General features: G+C 33.4%; 1 long non-coding RNA gene across 1 annotated transcript; it reads right to left on the minus strand.

Moving 5' to 3' along the window:
• Window positions 1-12,772: 12,772 nt before the first annotated feature.
• On the minus strand, window positions 12,773-13,920 carry LOC128292754 (uncharacterized). Its single transcript, XR_008282661.1, has 2 exons — window positions 13,739-13,920; window positions 12,773-12,815 (listed from the first exon to the last, which is right to left on the minus strand). It is a non-coding gene; the product is annotated as an uncharacterized LOC128292754 (long non-coding RNA).
• Window positions 13,921-14,607: the final 687 nt, after the last annotated feature.

Below are 14,607 nucleotides of genomic sequence, written 5' to 3' on the forward strand. Positions count from 1 at the left end.
CGAGTCTAGTTTCTATAGAAACAAACGGCATAAGTATTTAAACTCTGTACAAGGAGATATCTAAGTTGTAATGCATGAAGGTCAGAGTAGTTGAACCCTGAATCAGGGGAGAATTTAACTAATAAACTGTACTAATTGGATTGACTAAAAATTCTAGAAAAAAATTTGTAGATGGATATATGAGTCTAGTTTCAGGAAAAATTTACGAAACTGGTTTTTGAGTTTTGGAACTCAAGATATGATTTTTAAGGCGACAGTGACGCAGTTAGCCAGCTTGTCTGGAAATTTTTAAATGGACTGTGAAAGTAAATGAATTAAGTCTGTTAGCACCTCGTGTTCGACTCCGGCAACGGTCTCGGGTATGGGGTGTTACAGATCTAAAATAACAAAATTTTTTCAACTGTGGGAATTGAACCCAAGACCTCACACACACACCTAGAACACTTAACCACTGAAGCAAATACACATTTTTGTTATAATTTACAAAAACAGGAATAAATTACTCAGGGAGTTACATTATTGATATACTTATTTGATTTAAAATCATTGCACGCTTACATCTTTGTATTAAACTGAATGTTTTGCAGCGGACTTTCTTTAAAACGTTATATTTTGGCAAATCAAATTGTTTCTTGAAAACCGTTATTTCAGAAAAGTTGCCATTTTCAGAAAAATCGTTTTATTACGCTTAGAAAAGAAAAATAAAATCCAAAACCAAAAAAAGTCCCCAAAAATCCAGAGAGTCCCAAAATTACAAAACTCTCAATACCAAAAAAGTTTAAACTAATTTTAAAAGAATGAAATTTTAATAAATGTGGTCACCACTGAGCTTCCGTGGCATCGACCTGCCTAATTCTGAGGGTTACTTAAACAAAACAAATAAACAGAGAGTGAGTTTTCAAACTCAGTGTGTAATGCATAGAGTTGATCATGGGCCGGGCAGCCCGGCCCGGCCCGAAGGCCCGCCTGAAAAATGGGAGGGTTTGGGTAAAAATATAGGCCCGAAAAATGGGCTTAGGCAAAAAAATGAGGCCCGTTTAGAAAACGAGCTGGGCCTCGGGTAAGAGTTTTGTTTGAGCCAGCCTGCCTTGGCTGGCCCAATTATATATTATTATATTTTATTTTATTTTAATCATTTTAAATTTTAATATAACCATTTTTTATTATATTGTTAATTTGTGTATTGTTTTAAGAATTGTTTTAGTATTATTTTTATTTGTTTTAATATTTTTTTATGTTTTTAAATATATTTGATTTATTATATTTTTAAATTTTTTATTTAATGAAATAAGAAAAAATTAATATGGGTCGGGCCGGGCCGGGCTCGGGCTTAGTAATTTTATTTCGGGCCGGGCTTGGACAAATTTTTAGGCCCATATTTCAGGCCGGGCCTAGTAGACGGGCCTAAAATTTTGTCTGGGCCTGGCCCGGCCCATGATCACCTTTAATAATGCGTATATAAACAAAAATTTAAATTCAATCTTATGCAAAACAGATACAGATATAAACCTTTTATAGAATCAGAATTATACATATACAAATATGCAACATCCTACCCTTATCCTCTACACACCAACTCCGACCATCCCATCACACCACGTGGGGTATAAAACACCCACCCAGCCCTACACACCATATAAAAATGGGTCACCTCCAAGTCATTCTACATATTCACAAGTTTAAGAAGTTTAAAATTTCTTCACAAAAATATTTGAAGAAACTAAAGAAGTAGAAGAAATTCTGATGAATATCATATCAGTTCTAAAGAAAAATCGCCTCCTATCTAATTTAGTTGAGAGGAGGATGTCAACAGAAGAAAAGAATCAAAGGAGTTTTGTTTGTAAAGAAATTCAAAACTTGTACTTTCTTCGAAATTACAAATAAATTTGATGCAAAATTTTTAATTTTCAACTTGAAATTTGTATGTACAACATATATGGGAAAGAATCCATTTACATTATATAAAACTAGTGTATTTATAATACAAAAATATATAGTACATTATCAATAAGGTTTTTAAACTATGCGCGTGTGATTAAAACCAAAATAATAATAATAATAACAACCAAATCACTTAATTTTACTAACTTTTCCCTACAAGTCTTTAGTATGGAGACAAATCACTTTAATCGGTCTTTGGAGCTATTAACTGACTTTTCCACCATTGATTTGAAAATCTAACCCATCAATTCACTTTAAATGGAACGAGATCCACAAGTGTTTGGTGTTATATTTTTAAAATGTATTTAGATGATTGTTTATTAATTTTATTTGTTTATATTTAAATCAAATGTAATAAATTGTTGAATTTTGTAATATAGGGACAATATACTTCTTATTATAACAATATATGGACTATCTACATTTTTAACTTGCTACTTCTCTTTTTAATTTAATTTTTGTAACTCTTCACAATTTATTTTGAAAAACATTGAAAAACTAAATGATTAAATCAAGGCTTAACTTTTCACTAACCTTAGTTTATTTACTCTAACTTTTCACAATTTAATATACTCATTTCATGTTTCATACTAACAACTTTTCTTTTTGGTCAAAAGAAAAACAACTATACTTTCTTTAATCCCAAAGTTAAGGCTTTATGAATCAAAATAATATTATATTAACTATGATAGTTAGTTTTTAGTTAAGACTTTAAAAAGCTTCCACTAATGAGATATACTAAAGAAAAGAGTAACTTTCTTTTAGGATAACTAATTCGCAATTATGTATTTTAATCTATTAGTAAGTAATTAATTAAGTTAATGTCATGAGTGAATCGATATCATATATCAACTCAATTAGAAAAAGTCTTTAAATTATTTTTAAATTGTAACAAATATTATTATTAAGATGTTTTTCTTTTATATTTTTATAAAATATATTAAAAAAATTAGAATAATTTTAAGAGAAAAAATTCATACACGATGTAATTTAATCTAAAGGTATCAAAGTTTTGAAGCCTCAACTTTAACATTTCAACCAAAATTCCATTAGCATATAAATATTTTATAAATATAGATTTTATATAAAAAAGTTTATGTAAACTTCTTTTTAACCTGCATCACAAGTATACCATATTTAGAAATATTCATAGCTAGGCAGTCCACTTTGGGTCATTAGGTTTCATCTCAAGTTGGCCCAATTTAACCTATTTTACTATATAAAAAATATAAATATATGTTATATTGATAGTTATAAATTTCTATACTTAAATTTTAAATAAATTTATTGTTATTTCTTAAACATAAAACAAAGAAAACTTTCACCCAAATTATAAGTTTGTGGTTAGGCAGCCCACTTTGGGACAGGATTCAGCTTACGTTTTAAATCTTGGGCTTTAACAATAATAAAAAATATAAAAATAATATTCTATTAACAGTAAATTGAACCATTTATATGGGCTAATTTGAGTTAAGTGTGGTTTGAATCAAGCCTTAACTTTGACCAAACCCAACTAAAAACACCTCTAACCATAATCTAGTATTGTTTTTATGAATTGAATTTTAACTTGTAATTTTCAATTTTATTACAAAATTTCTTTGACTACGAAAACAAAAAAACATATTTGTAACCTCTCCAATCCAGTATAAACATTCAATCTAAATTCTAGAGATTACATCGGCCACAAAGATGGCCTAGCAGGGTTATCAGAGTTTTTGAAAACAGTCATCTTTAAAACATTTGTTTAATTTAGTAGAAAACTTAATTAATTTCCAAATTATATATTACTTGAAATCTTAATTACACTTTAAAAGTAGGAAGTGGTAACTGTTTATTTTTAATAAAAATCGGGTTAATGTATAATTGATTAATAACAATAATTCGAAAATATTAAAACTTAAATTAAATGTCATGCAAAATAAAACAAGCTTAAACCTAAATGTCATGCCACAGTTCAAAATAATTTACTGTAGTCTTCAAAAATAAAAAAATCATATAATGAACCTAATTTTTTTTAATTTAATAATGTGTCAAGACCTTACAGATGTCACGCCCGTGTCCTAACCTGGCAGGTTATCTGTAGGATGAAAATATAAGGGGGGTGAGCTATGACGCTTAGTGTGAGTTCATTCACAATAAATTCAATGCAAACGGTTGGTAAGACACATTAAAACAATCACAGTTAGATTACATTTCAGAATGTCGATTTTACAATTTAACCACCAATAGTATCATAGTATTCACAGCTGTAATTTTAGAATATCAAATTTCCACATCATTCACATCATTCACAATATTCACACATATATAAATATATCATAACAGAATTCCAGATTTGTATGCACATGATTCAAAAGATGCCATACAATTTCGGGTTTTAACACAATAAATCCTATCCTACTTTACATACCATAATGGGAGTTCCCTTAAACTCCCTTCTCCAACACACTGGGTTGTGGATAAACCACTACTGGTTCACAAATAATAACTGTCATTTGGTTGTGGACACACAGCAAGTCCCCACATTTGGATTCTAGCTTTGGTTGTAGGTTCGCAGCAAAAAAATCCTACAAATGAACCCTGCTTTTACCTGTAGATTATACAACAAACACCAGCAGTTGGAATCTGCCTTTGGCTGTGGATGCACTGTAACACTTCAATCCCGACCTAAACGCTATGGACGAATCTTGAAGAGTTACTTTAACTCGCTAGAAAACCCAAAATTTTACTTTGAAATCATGTGGTTAAACTAGTGTTCACTTTGATAAATCATTTTCCAGTTTTAGGAAAAATTCTTGTTAAAATTGTTACTTTATTACAATAAAACATTAAAATGATTGTATCATTTTGTAGTAGAATCTATTGAGCTATAAGGTTTTGAAAATCATGTTTAGTTTGCAACAAATCATTTTGCAAATAGAAATTTAATACTACTTAATTCGGAAAAGCACGTTAAAATGAAAACAAAGTCCAAAATAATTTACGGTTTTGAAAATCATGTTTAGTTTGCAACAAATCATTTTGCAAATAGAAATTTAATACTACTTAATTCAGAAAAGCACGTTAAAATGAAAACAAAGTCCAAAATAATTTACGGTTTAAAATTTTACAAAGACCAAATTAAACATAAAGTCCATTTAAACCAGTTTATCGAAAGTGTAACACTCCAAACTCGGCCTGGACGTTATGGCCGAATCTGGATGTGTTACGGAAAAAAAGTTTATAAAACGACTTCCTTGTTATTGGCAAATCATCATAACCATTATTACTTAGTACGTCCGATTTGTTTGGAAAACGTATTGATATACTTATTTGATTTAAAATCATTGCTCGCTTATGCCTTTCTATTAAGCCGAATATTTTTCAACGGAGTTTATTTAAAACGTCATATTTTGGCAAATCAAATTGCTTCTTGAAAACCGTTATTTTAGAAAAGTTGTCGTTTTCAAAAAAACCGTTCTATCAGTTGTTACGCTTAGAAAACCAAAGTAAAATCCAAAACCAAAAACAGTCCCAAAAAGTCCAGAGAGTCCTAAAATTACAAAACTCTCAATACCATAAAAGTTTAAACTAATTTTAAACAAATGTAATTTTACGAAAATGTGGTCACTACTAAGCTTTCTTCGCACCGACCTGCCTAAATTTGAAGGTTACTTGAACAGTGCAAACAAATGGAGAGTGAGTTTTGAAACTCAGTGTGTAACGCATATATAAACAAAAATTCAGAATCAATCTCATGCAGAACTGATACAAATGTAAACCTTTTAAAGAATCAGAATTATACAGATACAAATATGCAACATCTTACCCTCATCCTTTACACACCAACTTTGACCATCCCATCACACCACGTGGGGTATAAAACACCCATCTAGCCCTACATATCGTATAGTGTTTATACTACACTTTTCAGAATAATCGCAGCAGAGTTGCCATTATATAGGCGAGGTATCGCCTCACACAGGGCACTTCCTCCTCATAATACAAATCCCGCCCCATATCCAGATACAAACATAATAACAAGTAAAACAAATTAATAGATACTAGAGTTAAAATATCACGTGTGAGCGTATAAAAGATATTACACATGCTTATACATAATAGAACAAATCATACATACCATATTCCATAATACTTATATAAATGTTATTTACGTCAATTTCAATCTAACAAGGTAGTAGATTTCATGCTTCGAGGCTTATACCACACATGCCGACCCTACGGAAGGCCCATGGTTGATCGAGATGACATGTACCGCCCTAGGGGAAATAACTATAGACATCACATTTTATAGAAACAATTCCTGCTAATCCAAATTTTGCATTTCAAGCATAATTAGAGCATTATAAATCCTTAATTATTTCTAAAATGTTTATTCAAATATACACATGAAACAAAAATATAGAATGAAAATCAAGAAAATAATCATAAAAAGAATTCACCTGGTGCCATATACCTGATAGTTGCAAGAGTCATGGTTTGCTTCATTACATCACCTTCTCCCAACAATTTGGAAATACCAAAATCTCCCACAAGTGTAATCATGTCTTCATCCAGTAAAATATTGCTTGATTTTAAGTCATAGTGAATTATATGTGTTGGATGTCCGTTGTGGAGATGTTCTATAGCTGTCGCAACGTCTATCATTATGTCGACCCTTTGTATGATATCAAGGAAACAATTATTAGAATGTAACCATTTCTCAAGATTTACATTAGACATGTACTTAAGCACCAAGGCTTTGAAGTCTTAGAAGGAAACACTTAAGCAGCAAGTAATCACCTTCACAAGATTATGATGAACTATATTACGCATAGCATTACATTCAATGTCAAAATTCCTAAATGCTCACTCTGTTTGCAAATTGAAAACTTTTATTGCAACTTCCATTCCATCTGAAAGCCTCCCTTTATATACATATCCAAAACTCCCTGAACCAAGCATATTGCTTTCCTCAAATCCATTTGTTGCTTGTGAAAGTTCATCATGTGAAATCCTTAATTGGTAGAGTTGTACTCCTACTTTGGTATCTTCTTTACATAATAGTTAAGACTATTAGTACTACGACAATACTAATTGTTGGTAAACCATACCTTAAAGCATGCAATATAGCCATTTGGGAATTTTCACAGATGTCGTTTTTGCAAGGTGGGACTAGCAATCTAGGTGGACCAAAAAGTGCAGAATTCTTCATGAATGATGTGCTAGAAAAGTTTGAAAAACATCCTTCGGTGGGAATTTCCCCTTCAAGTCTATTGAAAGACACATTAAAGTAGTTTAGATGTAAAAGCTTTTCCAAAGATTTGGGAATGACTCTAGAGAGATTGTTATTGCATAAATTCAAGAATTTCAAACTAATCAAACCACCAAATGATTCAGGGATATGACCATGTAGTATATTATTTGATAAATCTAATGAAACCAAAGTTTGAAGACCCCCAAATATAGATAAGATATTGCCAGTGAGAAGATTCCTTGATAAATATTGGTTCGGTAGACTCCTGAAATTTCCAACATCAATACCATGTGAATTGTGAAAATGGTTTGATGATAAATCTATTTTTACGATATCTTTAAGATTCCACAAAGTTGAGGGTATTGTAGAACTCAATTTGTTGGAATCTAAGTAAAGATATCTTAAAGGAAAAATATTACCCAAACAAGAGGGTATGGATCCATGCAACTTATTCAACCCTAAATACATCTCGTATAGTCTCTCCAAACCACAGAGGCTTTCTAAGATAGGCACTCCTAATTTATTAGAGGAAAGACTTAGACCTTGGAGATTTCCCAGTCTTCCTATTGATGTTGGAATAAATCCACTTAATTTATTATAGCCAAGTTGTAAAAGCAATAGGTTGAAGGGAATATTGCCTTTAAGCTCACACTTATCGGCCAAAAAGTATTGAAGGGATTTTGAAAGGTTTCCGATATAAGTAGTAAGAACGCCACTCAATGGATTTCTTGAAACTTCTATTATTATCAAATGCTTGAAATTTGCCAAAGAATAAAGAAAGGTCCACTCATGATCAGTAGCAGATCCTGTGATCAAATTATTTTTGTGATTTGGAGCCTTTCGAGGTGTCTTAAGTTGCCAAGCGTTTTAGGGATTCGGCCAGAGAATAAGTCATCTTTCAAGTCTAGAATCTTAAGCATGGAAGCATTGGAGATAGAGTTGGGAGCATTGGTGATGGGTGGTAAATTACTTGTAAAAATGGCATGTTTTAGTATATGTATTTTGTACTCCGAACTATTCCTAGCTAAAGCCTTGCGTTGAAATCATCATTACTTTTCAAATATAAAATTGATTGAATATCAAATTTACAAAACATATTAAAATATTATAAAACTTGAAATAAAATAAAAATAAAAGTTTGGCATGAGAATGTGGCATCTAATAAATCTTAAAATGAAACTCACACTGAATAAGAAATTATGAATAATAATTAGTTATGATTTGGGAAACAAAAATATTAAATCATTCTGTATGAGTATTCAATTTAATGGTAAGCTTGCATGACTGAGCTTATTAAGATTGTTTTAAAGCAATTGGATGGTAAAATAGATTGGAGAATACCTGTAACGCCCCAAAAATTGGGCCTAGAAGAGTTGGGCTTTGAGTTTGGGATTCGGATAGAAGAAAACCGAATATTGAGAAGTTTTAAATATTACTAGTGTTTAAAATATATATATATATATTGATAAAATATTTATGTTATTACTAATATTTTAATTATTATGAAAATTATTATCATTATAATTATTAGATACAAATATATTTATAAAATTATTGTTGTTAATTTAGTGTTTAAATTAACATATTAGAAAATTTTATCGTATCTATTTTTATTGATTTATGGAAATTATAATTATTATTATTAGGAAAAATATATATATATTATCGTATTTGAAATTTTCATTATTATGGTTATTATTATTATTATTTTAGTTTTTAAATAAAATATGAATGGCTTATAGTATGGGAAAAGTCCGTGCTCTACCCATAGCTTTAGCGAAATTTTCAAATTTTGCCTCTTAAGAGAATCAAGAGACCTTATTAATAACTTGGGCTGAGTTTTAGCATAAAGAAGCACTGCCCATGGCTAAGCACGCTAGAAGGCCGTGGGAAGTGCACTGGTTCAAGGCACGCACAAGAAATTGGGTTTTTTTTAGTATGCAGGTTGCGGTTGGAATAGGCCTTAAAGGAAGTTGCGAATGAAGTTTGACACAAGGAGAGCCTGTGGCGTAGTGGAAAGCAACGTATGTGTGTGTTTAAGAGGTCGCAGGTTTGAGATGTACAGCAGGCAAAATTTCATTTTTGTTTCGCAAGTAACCGGAGCTTCAGCAGGTAAGGTTTATAAATTATTGTAACCATATATAAGTAAAGAGAGAAGCATGGTGTAGTGGCCAGCAGCACGAGCGAAGGCACAAGGGCAAACGGAGGTCTGGGGTTCGAGCCTCACCTCGCGCACGGAAGGCTTGGATTTTTGCTGCTCACGTGAGGGAGAGTCAGAGTTTGACCGAAACTCTCCTAGCCATGGCTTGAGTCGGTCAAGCGGTGGACTACAGCTGATGGTGCAAGGAAGTTGGATAGGATTTAAATTGGTGGGGGCTGAAATTTAGGAGAAAAGTATGGAATTTAAATTTGGGAAGGAATTTATGTCGAAATAAGATTTATGGAAGAGTACCAATTCGGCTATAGGTAATTAAATGCCGAAAAAACTCTTAAAATTTTGGTGTTAGTCTTGGGTATTTTTAAGTAACTAATAGATTTAGGTTGAGGCCATTCATATCTACGGTTATTTTTGAGATCGACCTTCATTGTTTCTCCTCTCTTCTCCCCTCTCTTGCATTCATATTTTCTTTTCTTCATAGCCGAACCCATACTCCTTTCTTTCTATCTTTTCCCTTATTTTCCTTTTTTCATTATTTCTCAAAAAGCTGAATCTTGCTATAGCCGAATCTCTATCCTTTTCCCTTTTTCTTTCAAAAGCCGAAAACCTTCATATCTGGGGTGTAGGAAGCCGAATCATTGGCTACTTGAACCTGTCTCTTCTGACTATGGTAGATCGAGATTAGAATCATAGATAAGAGCACTCTCTTGGGCAGAACAACGATTGCATTAGCGTGGACAAGGAGGCGTGCAGTGAAGGGTGTGAAGACTGATTCGGATTGGATCTCTAGATCTAATCCATATTTCGGCAAAAAGGCAACTCGTGAGTGGATCGCGCCAGCGTACCGTTACAAATCAGGTGTGTAAATGACACCCACTCATAGACTAGATCGGTAAAAGCCGAAAAGCCGAAAAGCCGGCATTTATGAACTTGCGAGCATGCGAGCGCTTGTGAGGTGGTTTGGTTGTTAATTTTGATAATCGCAAGCAGTATGATTGCAGAGTGCGAAATTTTGTGCACTTCAGTATATTTGGGCTTAATGGGCCGAAAACGGGTTAGTAGGCCAACGGGCCCAATTCTGTAAAAACGCTCGGTAAGTGCTTCTGTTAATGTGTTAATGGTTAGAATATGTATGTAAACTCTAGAATAGTAAATTTTATTAAACTACCCCTAAGTATGAAAATTACCGTTTTACCCCTAAGTGCTAAATGACCGTTATACCCCTAGGGTTAATTTTGACTGAAATACATGATATTCTGATTCTGTTTGTTATATGCCAGGACATGTATATCTGTTGCATGGGGTTGGGTTTTGTTATGGAGGAAGAACCCGTTCTGGTGGTTGTGCCACATATTCTGATATAAGCAGCTTTGCTGCGGATTATAGTTAGTGCCGCAATCGGTGCTAACACTGTAAGTGTAGAGATGGCGTGGGTGATTTTTTCCCCACAGGAAGTGTAGGGATGGACGGAGGCAAGTGCAGGGTTGGATGGGGTTATCATGCATTAATCATATGAGACTGTTTTATTATGGGCCAACTGTATTAAAATGGGCCCAACTGTGTCAATATGGGTAAGGCCCAATATATCTCGACTTGTAATAGGGCTACGGCCCAAACTGATACTGATATAGGCTAGGCCCAGTATGCTCTGATATTGTAATAGGGCTATGGCCCAGATTAATCTTGATATGGGCTAAGGCCCGCTTAACACGATTTGAATAGGGCTTAGGCCCAGTAAAGCTTGAACTGATTTGGGCTCTGGTTGGGATACTTTACACACTGAGTTTTCCAAACTCAACTGTAGCACCCCAAACCCGGCCTAGAAGTTATGGCCGGATCCGGCATGCCACATCAAAAACGTAAAAAAAAAAAATTTCCATTCTAAGTCTAGAAAATTGTACTTAATGTTCAAAAGATTAATTCATTAAGGGTTAAAGTGAATGGAAGCTGTGCACCAGGTAGGAAACCGGAAAAGAGGTGGTGAGTCTATCGGACTGCTTAAGTACCAAGCTCCCTTCGGATCCAATCCTAGACATGCATACTGCCATTGCCACACCTTAACGTCATGGATATTTCTAGGAAACCGATTTGATTAAGTCATTTTTAGGAAAAGTGATTAATTTTGGAAAATACTTTCATTGAGGAAGCTTTGCTTGTTGTCCTGTTATTTTGAAATCAACTGTTATTTTTGAAAACGCGCCCTAAAGCTATCTAATTTCAACAATTAAAATAAGTATTACCTATCTTAGTAATACATATTAAAAACCATCAAAAATAAATAAGCGGCCTTATTACATTTAAAAGCCCAAAACCTCAAACGTAATTAAAAGGATGTCCACTCACCGTAAGAAAATCAAACTTTCGAGCGGGTGGCCACTCCAATTCCTTCATAGCTCCAAGCCCACTATGGTTGGGGATTTCTGCGTGGATGAAAATAAAAGGGTGAGTTTGGGAAACTCAATGTGTAAGGAAAACCCATTCAAAGTCCAAGTCACTCAAGCCCATTGGGCCTAAGCCCATTCGGTAATAGTGGTACTGGGCTAGAGCCCTTTTCAGATTACAATAAACCGGGCCTTAGCCCTTATTCAGATAATGATGATGGCCCATAGGCCCATTTCAAAATACATGCAACATCAATAACATATGCAAGCCCATTTGGGTAACAAAGTGATATCTGCGCCAAAGCCCTTTTTCAGATTACAATAAACCGGGCCTTAGCCCTTATTCAGATAATGAGATGGCTCATAGGCCCATTTCAAAATACATGCAACATCAAGAAACATATGCAAGCCCATTTGGGAGACTACTCAACCCACCAACCACTACACTCCACCGCACCAGCCATACACTCCATGTGGGAATAGCTCAACCCATCCATTTAACACTCCACAGATTGCTGACCTTGCTGCTCATTATCGATAAATTGAGGCAAAGCCTCCAAGACGTGGACAAGCCACTTTCAAGACTTCCTCCGTCAATATCCCAGTCCCATGCATCGATAATAACAACATGGCATGCAAGAAATAACAACAATCAAACATGCATTTAGGTCAATTTAACCCTAGGGGTATTTCGGTAATTTATCTCCTAGGGTAAAACGTAAATTTTCCACTTTTAAAGGTATTTCAGTAATTTATCTATTTTAGGGTTTTTCATGCATATTCCTACCTTTCACGTACTAATGTAATCACTACCGAGGGTTCTTACTGAATTGGGCTGCTGGCCCATCATTCCAATTTTGGCCCATTAAGCCCAAAAATATCGAGGGCACAGAAATCATGCACTTTGCAATCCAAATTTTGCAGTTTACCAAAAATATTAATCGATTTACCTTATGAGCATTCGCACACTCGCAAATCTACAAAATACCGGTTTTCGGCATTTTGGCTTTTCGACTTTTGCCGGTCCAGACTAAGAAAGAGGGTGTTAGTTACACACCTGTTTGCAACGATATGCTGACGAGATCCACACACGAACCGCCTACAATTGGATTACTAACACGTTAATCTAACTATTCAAATACAAACTACGTATTAACCCCTTACAATATTCGGCCAACCACACCTATAGATCATAGTAAGCTTATAAGAAATCAATAAGCAACTCATTAACAAATTTTTGTCAATGTTTACCACATAATCATAATTTCACTGCAAGCTGTCTTCCTGAGCAATAGTCACTAAATTATTTATAACTGGAGCTACGAAACTCCAAATCAAGTGCCGTTAATTTTTATTGAAAATAGACTCATATATCTTCTATCCATAAAATTTTCAGAATTTTTTGTTCGGCCAATCAATACCAGATTTTTCTCAAAGTTTCGCATGTTTCACTGTTTGACTAATCTGACCACTCTTCATTATGGATCAAATTTCTCATTGTACAGAATTCAAAACATGTTCTTGTTTATTTCATTAGAAACTAGACTCAATAAGCTTTAATTACATAATTTATTCAGCTTCTAATTCATCTCCCACAATTTATGGTGATTTTCCAAAGTCACGTTACTGCTGCTGTCCCAAGCAGATTTATTACCAAATCACTCTTTCACACCTAACTTGCATGCATGTTATTTAAACATGTATATCACCAATCAATCATCACATATCTATGATTTTACTTAAGTATAATCTCCATTTCATCATTTTAAAGCACAACATGTTAGCCGATTTTTCCCTTTAGCATCTAAGGCACATGCATGTTCATTTGTTTGGCTCAACTTCACCTATCTTCCATTTTTCATCAAAAGAACATGAAACAACAACCATTTCCTTCATTTTAATTCATGACTAAATGCTCACAACACAACTAAAAATCAAAAAATACTTCAAGAGTTAAGGTAGAATCAAGAAGAACTCATGAGTCATGAACCTCAAAATAGAAGCAAGGTACCAAGAACTTACCTTCAATTTTCCTCCTCCTAATGACCAAATACTCAAGAGCTTTCTCCTCTCCTTTCTCTTCTCTAACTTTCAGCTATGATGAACAAAGATGGACAAAACTTTGTTCTTTTCACCCCTTTTTCTTTTAATAAAACTTCATATTTCATCCATTTAATTCTTTAATACAAAAGACATGGAATTCTTATCATGAAACATTTACCTAACCCATTATCATGAAACATTTACCTAACCCATTATCATGGAACATTTACCTAACCTATTATCATTGAACATTTACCTAACCTATTATCAATTTGTATCAATTTGTACCATAAATTATGGATATCAAGTGCACATTTTGTCTACAACAACATGATAGTTGGCCACTTCATGTAAAATGGGAGGTTTATCATGCAAATCCTCCTATTTTGCACTCCTATTTATTTGGCCACTTCAATTTAGCCTATAGCATTTTCAAACATTTTCACATAGGTCCTATTTCATAATTTCACTCACAAATGACAAAATCAAAGCATGAAATTTTGTCAACATTCACTGAAATTCGAAAATTGGGCGTTACATCAACCCCTTTTTCCCATCTTTGCAGTGAGCCTTAGATCGATGGACCTGAGTCAAGGGATTCAGAGTGGCCACGAAGATTAAGTTTTGTTTTCTTTAAAATAAGTTTCGCATTTATTATTTTGATTATTTTTATTCTGGTTAAAGTTGTAATAAGGCCGTTCTTTTTATTATTTTTAATATTTTGGGTTATTAAATTGGTTAGCTCTAGGGCGTGTTTTATAAAAGTTACTTATTTTTAAAATATCACGATAACCGAGCAAAGCTTCCGCAACGTAAATGTTTTCAAAGGAAATAAATATTTTAAATAG

The sequence above is a fragment of the Gossypium arboreum genome, chromosome 5 (assembly GCF_025698485.1).
Source record: "Gossypium arboreum isolate Shixiya-1 chromosome 5, ASM2569848v2, whole genome shotgun sequence".
Taxonomy (NCBI): Eukaryota; Viridiplantae; Streptophyta; class Magnoliopsida; order Malvales; family Malvaceae; genus Gossypium; species Gossypium arboreum.